The sequence below is a fragment of the Camelus bactrianus genome, chromosome 4, assembly GCF_048773025.1.
Source record: "Camelus bactrianus isolate YW-2024 breed Bactrian camel chromosome 4, ASM4877302v1, whole genome shotgun sequence".
In the NCBI taxonomy this organism is placed as follows: Eukaryota; Metazoa; Chordata; class Mammalia; order Artiodactyla; family Camelidae; genus Camelus; species Camelus bactrianus.
This window is the reverse complement of record NC_133542.1, coordinates 87,494,971-87,505,219: the sequence shown is the minus strand read 5'-3', so window position 1 is coordinate 87,505,219 and position 10,249 is coordinate 87,494,971. Positions and strand designations below refer to the sequence as shown.

Here is a 10,249-nt window from a genome sequence, read left to right as displayed (position 1 = left end):
CTGTACTCCTGTCAGGACTGGCATCTCGGTGTACATGGGGGTATTTACAAGCCTCGGAGAACGCGTGGGTCTGGCAGCGCCTGGCACTTGATGTGTTCTTGTTGATTTCTTCCTTGCAACGGCATGAACTCCCGCGTGTCCCAGAACAGCCGGAGGAGCCCCGCCCGGGGCCATGTGTTCCCGACCGCGGGCTGCCAGCCTGCACAGAACCCGACTCACCGCTGCACGAGGCAGAGCTGGTTCCCAGGCGCTGTCACTCGATCTCTCCCCTGCTCTCGCCAGCATTCAGGAACTGAAAATATTTACTTTGTGTTGGCTCGACAAAACCCAGTAAATAGCAACCTTTGCAGGGCCCAGAACACATGCCAAAGGAGCGGAGGGAGGAGGGTCCAAATGGCCCCAGTTATGCTTACAAGAGGGGTTTTCTGGGATGCGAAACCCAGAGGCACCCCAGTCTCAGATTTCTTTTGCCTCTGAAGTCAGCATTTACTGACCCCGGCTTTGGAACCGAATAAAAGTATGATCTGCACCCTCATTTTCATTTCTAGATCTCGGTCTGTGAAATGTAGCTAAAAAGGGTTTTCAAATCATTTTCCCTGTTTCTAATTAGGGAATTGGTCATTTACTCAACGAGTCATTTAATACATTTTTACCGAGCTACCAACACTTTCTGGGATCTATTCTGGGTGACAGAGATTCAATAATGAACAAAAGAGAATCTCAAACCTCAAGAAAATAAATCAACAGAATCGTTTCAGATTGAGACACCAGATATGAAAGAAACAGACTAGGGGGCTTGATGGTAACGGTGAAGCTGGGATAGATAGGGAATTAGAGCAGGCTTCTCTGAGATGCTGTGGATAAGACCTCAGAGTGCAGGGGCCAAGTGAATGAAGCATATGGGGGAGAAGGTATCTATATCACTGACTCACTACTGTTATTTTTTCAAGCTGTTGGTCCTCGCTACCATCACGTCAATTTTTTATTCTTGTATGTGATGCTGCACCTGTTTAATCACCAAGAACATGAAAATGCTGGCCATAAGCAGAATTCCTTGAAGTTAAGCAGAAAGCAACATGGAATGTTGCCAATATCCTCCAAAGCTGTGGTGAAACGGTGCAGCCCAGGAGGCTTGGCGACCCTAGGAGACATGGCCCCAGGACAACCTGATCGAAATGTTAGGTGTCACATCCTACACTTCTTTGGAATCCTAGTCTTAAGGAACTCCAAGTCATCGGGGTATGGCAGCTCTCCAAGGGAGCCCAGAGCCAATGTAAATTGAGTTGATCCTTGGCATCATGCAAGATGGCAAGTGTAGGGCTGGAAGCTTTTGGACCTGGATGGGAGTTCTGCCTTTTCTCCCGGTGTCCTTGGGAAGGTGACTTGCCCTCCTGAGCCTCTGCTTCCCTGTCTGTGAAATACTATGGGACAATATTTGAAACAAATCTCTGGTGTATTTTCCAAAACTGCATGGCAACTTTTCCATTTCATTAAGTGAACAGAGTCTTCTTAAGCTAGAAACCTATGCAAATGAAGACCTGGGGTATCATCATCCAAATAGTGGCTTCTGGTCTGAGCACTTGTCATCTGAGTCGATGAATTTTCAACAGCAGAATGGTAAGTAGGGAAAAGGAGCAGAAATTCTCTGAGGGCATTCCAGAGAGAATTACACTTAGAAAAGAGAACTGCTTTTGTCTTTCAAGGGTGAAGTTGGCTGGGAAAACGGGGGTTACAGTCAGATCCAGCTGGCTCAGGTAGGGGCACCAAGCACCCGCAACTCTTGTGAATTTTGTCTCAAGTTCTCTTCCTGTTTCCAGCAGCGTTTGCTGGCACAGTCCTGCGTGCTGTGATTTCATCCTGGGGGCTCCTTTAAGATTCCTTCTGGCTCTTGAGAACCATATTGACAAAAGCTGGGTGATTTTGTTGTCATTGGGTTCAGGAGACCTCTGTCTCTTCTTTTGTAAAATGAGTTACAGCCTCTAAAGGATCACCGGTTTCTTCACACACTAACATTAACCACGAACAAGATTCTCTACGTGTAACGTTTCACATAGAACTTGCTGCTCTATGTAAGGAAATAAATGGCCAGGGAAGCTAGTTAATTTCTCCTGCCACTAGAAAATGGCTTTCCTTTGGACTAAGACATCAGTGAATTTTCCTGTCTATAGTGGCTTTACAACATCAGTCAGACTATTATGCTTTTTTCTCTCTCAAAGTAGAATTATTTATTAAAAATTAAAGAATGAATTATTTAGTGCCTAAAGAGGTAACAGTACAGGAGTGTTTTTTATAACTAAAATTGTCAAGATACAATGAGGAACAATGTCTCTTTGTGTATTTCTGTGCCAATGGATGTGGTTACCAATTCTATAACTTTATAATAATTTTTGTCTCCTTGTAGGACACACTTCTTGATTTTGTTTATAAAGGTTGCCTTAGTGCTTCTGGAATTTTCTTACTGTAATACGTGGATTTTGTGTCACGTTCCACACAAAAAGAAGTTGCCTGGATTTTTAATAGAATTATAGTAAATTAATAGATTATGTAATATATAATATATTGATAGATTATAGTAAATTAATAGAGGGAAGATTTGTATCTTTATGATGTTAGTTTCTCCTCCAAGGACTTGATAATGTCTTTTCATTAATTTAGGTATTTAATAGCATTTTAAATATTATTTATGTTTCGTAATACAGTTGTTGCTAAGTACTTTGAATATTCATGCTACTTTGCAAATGAGGCTACCCATCAATATATCTACCATCTGGTTATCTCTATATATGAATTAGTGCTGTTAATTTTCTTAGTAATGTTGTCTACTAACTTGTTGGTTGCCCACCTTACTGAATATATATATACATAGCTCAGATACACACCTATGTATATTTGTATATGTATTTGTATATGTATAAACATGGACTGGAAAAGCAACATAGCAGGGTCATGGCAGTGACTGTGATAGTAATTTCCAGCGGGAGAGGAGGGATGAAGGGAAGGAAATTGAAGTAGAGAGACCAACGAGAAAGAGAGGGTACCAACTTCAGCTGTAATATTGTCATTGCTTTCACTAAAAAGAAACCGAAGCCTAATTGACAATGTGTTAGCATTTATTCATTGTGAATTTTAGGTATGCAGGTATTTGTTTGTTACACCCTGAACCTTTCTGAGTTTTTAAAAACTGAAAAAAAAGAAGTTTTCCGTTGCTTGCACTACATAGCAGGCTGCCCTCTACAGTACCCGCTCCCAACGTCACTTACAGATCACCTGTCTGTACACATGGGGACTTTCACTCTCCGGGCTCTACCCCACTGCCCTTCAGCCCCTATCACTGTCAAGAAGCATCCTTTTCACTGACCTTTTGATCACCTGTCCCCCCACCTTTCCACCAGAACAGGAGCTCTGGGAGGCAAAGTCCCAAGCAGCCCTCTTCCTGGCTCTGTTATGAGCTGCAGAGCAACGCCTGGCGCGCGCGAGGGGCTCGCCTGCTGAACGAGTGAGCGCTGCCCTTGGAAAGCAGAGAGTAATGCACATCCCGAGCTGCCCTGTCAGCTCTTGGATGAGCTACTCGCAGCTTCTTTTCAGGGTCAAAATGGAAAAAGTTCTCTGTTTTCAGGAAGGAACAAAGATGAGGTTACGCACTCTTCTTGAATTTGTGAATTACTGCATTTTTCCCACTCAGGAGAAAGGTCTTTGGAAAATCAGGTTGGGACATGGCTCTGACTGACTTGGCTGCTTCTCCCCCACCTGGGTCCCCCTCCCACTGCCCTGGCAAAACACTGCCCAGGGGGGCCCAGTGGATTCTGTAAGTCCCTCACAAACTCTTTTTCTTTCTTTTTTTTAATGGAAATATATTTGATTTACAATATTGTGTTAGTTTCAGGTGTACAGAAAAGTGATTCAGTTATATGTATTATATTTTTCAGATCATTTTTTCATTATAGGTTATTACAAGATATTTAATATAGTTCCCTGTGCTATACAGTAAATCCTTGTTGCTTATCTGTTTTATATACAGTAATGTGTATCTGTTAGTCCCATATTCCTAATTTATCCCTCCACCCTGTCCCTTTCCCCTTTGGTAACCATAAGTTTGTTTTCTATGTCTATGAGTATGTTTGTTTTTTAAATAAATTCACTTAGTAATATTTTTGGGATTCTATATATAAGTGATATCATACAATGTTTGTCTTTCTCTATCTGACTTACTTCACTTGGTATGATAATCTCTAGGTCCATCCATGTTGCTGCTAATGGCAATATTTCATTCTTTTTTATGGCTGAGTAGTATTCTATATATATATATATATATATATATATATATATATATATATATATATCCCACATCTTCTTTATCTAGTCATCAATTGATGGACACTTAGGCTGCTTCCATAAAGGCCTCTGTTTCTTAAAATTTCCAAGTACTCCCTTGCTTTTCTCTGGACATTTAAAAACATATTAAAAGAAAATAAGGGGGTAGTCGATGAATGAAATGGGTGAAGGGGGTCAAAAGGTGCAAACTTCCAGTTATAAAATAAATATATTTTATTTATTACCTGGGAGTGCAGTATACAGCATGGTGACTACAGTTAATAATACTGTATTACATGTTTGAAAGCTGCTAAGAAAGTAGGTTTTAAAGTTCTCATCACGAGAAAAAAGATTGTAACTATGTGTGGTGACAGATGGTAACTAGTCTTTCCATGGTGACTGTTTAATAAAACATACCGATGTTGGATCATTATCTGGCACACCTGAAATTAATATGAAGTTATATGTCAATTATACCTCAATTTTAAAAATAAAATAAAATAGGAAAAAAAATTTTAAAGCTAAAGTAAACATTGTGATTTTTGTCACATGAAAAGAGACAAACTGCTAAAATTGATGACTTTATCAATCTGTTTGCCCTTGTGTTATTTTTTTAATACATTTTTTGAAGTAGAGTCAGTTTACAATGCTGTGTGCTTCTGTTATTATTATTCCTTATTAACCTTGGATAGTCACCTCCCAGTTGTTTGAGTTATATTTGTGTTTTTAAAATCTTATTTAAAGTGAGCCGTCGGTATAAAACATTGAACCATTTTTTAAGGATAATGTTCTTTAAAATGTTCATTATTTATCTGGCTCAAAAACATACACTGACTAGTGCTAGACCTTGACCAACGCCATGTCAAGGTGCTTGGTATGATATGGTGTATAATTTTTCTGGCATGACCCTGTGTTTTAAAGACCTAACTGTGAACGTGCATGTAGAAAAAATGAAATGGCGTGTGCTCTTTAAAGCTTCCAGGTGTACAGCAGCCGAGTTTCCATCATCAGGACCACTGTGGTACGTGATTCGGGGAGAATTCTCCTCCAGCAGGAAGGGAACGGAGCAGAGTCCACTTGTACCCTGGCCCTGAGCCGCTGAGAATGAGGAAGAGGCTGGAGCAGAAGGGCCATTTGTCTTTGTTATTAGGAAATAAATCACCCTTTGTTTTCCTGGCCAAACTCCAGGAATGTCATTATTACCAAATAAATTGTGTCGTTACAAATCAATCAAGCCACCTTTCATTTAAATGTGAATTACTTTAATTGTCTGGGTTTCAAACTTGATTCCACCCCATGGAAACAAATGATTAGATACATAGATCATTCAAACTCTACATTTGGTACAAAACTGTCTACAAAAGCAAGGGTTTTTTTGTTGTTCTTGTTGTTTTTTAAGATTAAGCAACAAACTAACTCATCATTCGATATTCTCTCTTAATAAAGGGGGTACCCCAAAATTTTCCTTGTGAGTATAAGATCGATTTGGCAAGAGGTTAAAAGCTATCTTTCTCAGAATATGGCAAAAATTACAGACTTGGAGAAACCACGAATGAGGTATTTATGTCCGATTAGCATTTGCATATTTGAAGATCTGTCCTTTACTGATAAAGGAATCAGAGGTGTAAGATTTCGTGAATATTTGGAGGAAATTTCCTAAGGACTTAAAAGATTGGGTGGATGGATAGTTACTTTTAACCAAGTTTCAATCTACTTTTTGCTGAACAGGAAAATTATAACTAAAACAGCCCTGGTTTTAAGTTCTGCTGTGGGGATTCTTCATGTGGTTCATAATTTCATTCGTGGAGTTATCGGCAGCATAGCCAGGATTTCGGAATTAATGACGATACTCAGCGAAAAGAGTGCCCGGTTTCCCCTCTGGGTTCGCGGTGGGTTCTCACACTGTCCTTTCTCTGTGACCTCTCTCCCACCTCTGACCTCCTCTCAGTTTTCACCCTTGCTTTAACAATTGATTTATGATGGGCCCATGGAAGGGTCAAGCCCACTTTTATGGTTTGCTTAAAATATTTCTTTTAGAGTGAGCATCAGAAGTGGTCTTCAATCCCTGCTAAACAGTTTCCCCTGGACCTCAAAAGAGGTCTTTACTGCCCATCACTGCACCTTATTTATATCTTTTGTCCTTGTGAAGAGAAACTCATTAAATAAGGCAATTTTGAAACTTTTACCAAAATGAATAACTTATAAAAGATGTGGGATTAGCTTTTTTTTTCTCCCCCCAACAAGAATGTCTCTGTCTGCATCTGTAACTCAGCAGAGGGAAGTGTAAGGAAGAGAGCAGAAAAAGCCCCTGAGAATCATTATAAGCCTAGGATGATTTCTTTTACGGGATCTCTTTTTCTCTGCATTTGACAGTTTGATCTCTGCTGGCACCAAGGTCCGCGCGGCCATTGGCATACCCTTACATTCATTGCATCGACAGTAAATTTCGCCCTTTTGTTTAATCAGACTTCCTGTTTTGGTTTCAACATACTAAACAATTGCCAAATTTAGAAATGCTTTTTTTTTTTTTAACTCTGGGTAATAGAAGGGCCAATTATTTCTATTTTTATTTTATTTTATTTTTACACTTTGAAGATTCAGAAAAATAGAAAGAAACTTGAAAGATAGAACACAACTTGTTTTTAAACATAGATACGATCTGAAAGATCAAATAGTGCCTTAAAAAAGGAGGGTTTAAGCCAAGATTTATGGCCTGAGAATTAATACACTCTTAATATTCTACTTTGGACCTCAGCACTGGAATTTAGATTGCCGTGAGTTTTTTGCCGCTTTAGTGTGCTTCTGTTAAACAGCACCAGATGATACTTCCATAGATGGCTTCCCCAAACTTATTGATCTACCCCCTCCTCGGTCATTAAAAACGTGATTTATTAGTCTGACATTTTTAACAGGGCAAAGCTCAGAGGTTTATTAGAATGGAGTTCTCACTTCCACATTGCCTTCGGCAGCTACCAGGGCTCCCAAGCCATCAAGATAACTACGTGGCTTTCTAAGCAGAAGTCAGCTTTTTCTTTGTTTAATTTTTTTTTTTAATGAAATGGTAGCTTCTACAGATTTAAAAGTGTTTTATACCTATTACATAGCAATGAATTAATTTTTCTCATTTCACCCTTCTCTTTCATGGAGATGTCCCTCCACCCCAACTCCCCACCCCGCCCCCATTTAACACCGTCATTTCCTTAGTGTGCGGCTTGGCAAGACTCCAGGAGTGAGCAAACTTGAACCCAAGGGTCTGCTGCCAAGAGTCTGTGTGATCTCAGACAAAAGCGTAGGTCCCTGACCCACTGTCTTCCTCGCCCGGGGAAGGGGACCCAGCCGCGAAATAGGAGTCTGTCATGCGTGAAATCACAAATCCAGCCACCTAAGTGTGACTGTCCTGGTGGAGGAAAATCGTCCAAATTAAGAGGCTGTGGTCTATATCCTAAATTCCTGGTCATGGATCTCTATGAATGAGAGCCAACATGTGTGCCCACCATCAAACGGAGATTCATCTGTCTGGATTCTGGCTGGTGCCCAGGAGAGTAACGTGTCAGCAGCAGGGGGTATTCAAATGAAGGGATGCTGTGGGGCTGAATTCCTGCCCCGGATTTGAACCTTCTGTCCCACCAAGTTCTGTGGCTCCTTTTCCTCCCGTGTCTTCCTGTACTGCATGTCTAATGTGCCCGGATTTTATTAGGAGGCATTGAATAAGAGAAGCAGGAGGAGCTGGAGGAGGAAGAAGAGGAGAAGAAATCAAGAGAAAGAGATATGGTTCTTTTGACATTATCCTATTAGCCGCCACACCACGTATACAGCACAAACCCAGAATATTAGCTTCACATCTCCCAGAGATTGTTTGAATCCAAGTCCTTTTGTTTGCATTCACATCAATTACAGGCACAAGCACACAGCCAGAGACACTAGGGGAAGAGGGGAACTCAGCCCAGGTCTGAAGTTAGATCTACTGCTAACAAGAAACGACTGCATTTGAGATCTGCTACGATGTGTGTTCTAAGGTACCACAACTTTGGCTGAATTTTTAAACTGATGCTTTTGAAGCAAAAAGTGTGGTACAGTACTCTCTCTAATGAATTATAAAATGCCTCCCGTGCTTTTAACCTCCTTCTAAACTTTCCACTTTTACTTCCTCCTGGCAAGTAAATGCAGTGGACTTGCCAGTGGTCACTACGGGGAAGCACCAGTTCACCTCTCTTCTGCAGCTGTGGGTCGCCCTCTGATGGGGGTTGCTCCAGGAGGGAGGTGAGCATCGGATGGCCCCGTGTTTCCCTCTTTCTCAGCCAAAGGTGTCCTGGTCCAGACCGGATATGTGGTCCTTCCAGCAAGGGACACTTCACAGAAGCGGGATGGAAATGGAATTTGGCTTTGGGTTCACATTCTCGTCCTTACTGTGAGGTGTGGCCTCAGGGAGGACCTGCCCTGTGTCACATGTTCCAGGGTCACACAGACCTGAGTTTAATTTTTGGCTCAGTCGACATTCTTAGCTACACGAACTTGAAGGCGTTTCTCAGTCTCGCTGAGCCTCCAGTTGCTCGCCTATGAAATGGTACCAGTCGTCTTCTTTCGGCCAAGACAATTCTGGTTAGCACAGAAGGTGTGGCCGGTGGGGGTTCTGAACACCGGTACTGCCTCTGAGTTCCGCTGAACCTCCACTCACAGCGCGCCCACCCGAGTTCTGCGCCCGTGGGGTCTGCAAAGGCTGAAGGCCAAGGGGGAGGCAGCCACGCCCACTGCACGTGGCGCCTCTGCTGCCGCGCATGCTCCGTTGTCCCTGCAGACTTCACTTAACAAAACAAGTTCAAAGAAACAATGATTAGGAATTAACACGGGGCGACAGCGGAACATTAAACCAGGCCTGGGACCCTCTGAACGTGCCCCCGTGTGAAAATGCCAAAGTTGCACATTCAGTATGTGGGTTGTGGTCAGCAGACATTGCCAAATGTTCTCCCTGGGGCAACATTAGCCCTGATTAAAACCAGTGGGGTGTGGGACACCGTGGGCTGAGCTCATGGCCACGATAAAACAATATAATCATAATGGATTTGAAGTGTGCTATTCGACTGAGGCGGGCAAGGGCAGCCTGACCAAGTATGTAAAATTGGAGTGAGTTTTGGAAATTCCCTGACCTTATTTATTTATTCATCTCTGATGGTTCATGTATTTGCTTTGGCAAAACATGGTTTTGAAGATGTTTTGACTTTTTCTTTAGTACATCATATTCATGGAATGTTTTAAGTTTTGCCTAATGAAAGAAAAAACAATTTGTCAGTTTGTATACCAACTAAATGAAATAGAAGTTATAACAAAACTTGACTAATTGGACTGATTATGTCTGTATTTTACTATACAAATTTTAATCATGGATGAAAAATTCTGAGCAATTCTGTACTTTCCCAGCAGATACATTGCACTGTAAAATTCCCAGTTTCTAGATGTTGTTAATCATAATATGGAGTCTATGAAGGTGCACAGTCCCCTTCTCTTTTTACCAAAGTCTAAGTGAAGGAATAAGGATTAACATGAACGCAAGGACTCCGCCATGCTGAAGGCTTGGCACAAATAGTGAGTGCAAATATTAAGTTGAAATATGAATATGAAAAAATAATCAGATAACAAAGTTCAACATCCTTTCAATCTCTTTAAGGATTCTCTGTATAAACACAAACAGGGGTAGATGAAGAGAGGACTAAATGAGGATTCAAAACACTCTGGTTTAAATCCCAGCTTCTTCCATTTACCTTTCTGCACCTCTGTCTCCTAATCTCTACCAATGGTAATAAGCCCTATTCTGTACCCTCAAGGCATTGCATTGGCTGTAAGCACTGAATAGTAATGTGTGAAGGAGCTTTGTTAACTACAGCGAGTATATGATTATTTAGTATTCTGTTGTTACTAATTACATCAGGAGGATCTGAATGAC

General features: G+C 41.3%; 1 long non-coding RNA gene across 1 annotated transcript; it reads left to right on the top strand.

Moving 5' to 3' along the window:
* The first annotated feature begins 1,374 nt into the window (after positions 1 to 1,374).
* Positions 1,375 to 5,508, top strand: LOC123611958 (uncharacterized). The gene is made up of 3 exons (XR_006719073.2): positions 1,375 to 1,617; positions 3,683 to 3,805; positions 5,287 to 5,508. It is a non-coding gene; the product is annotated as an uncharacterized LOC123611958 (long non-coding RNA).
* The last annotated feature ends 4,741 nt before the right edge of the window (positions 5,509 to 10,249 follow it).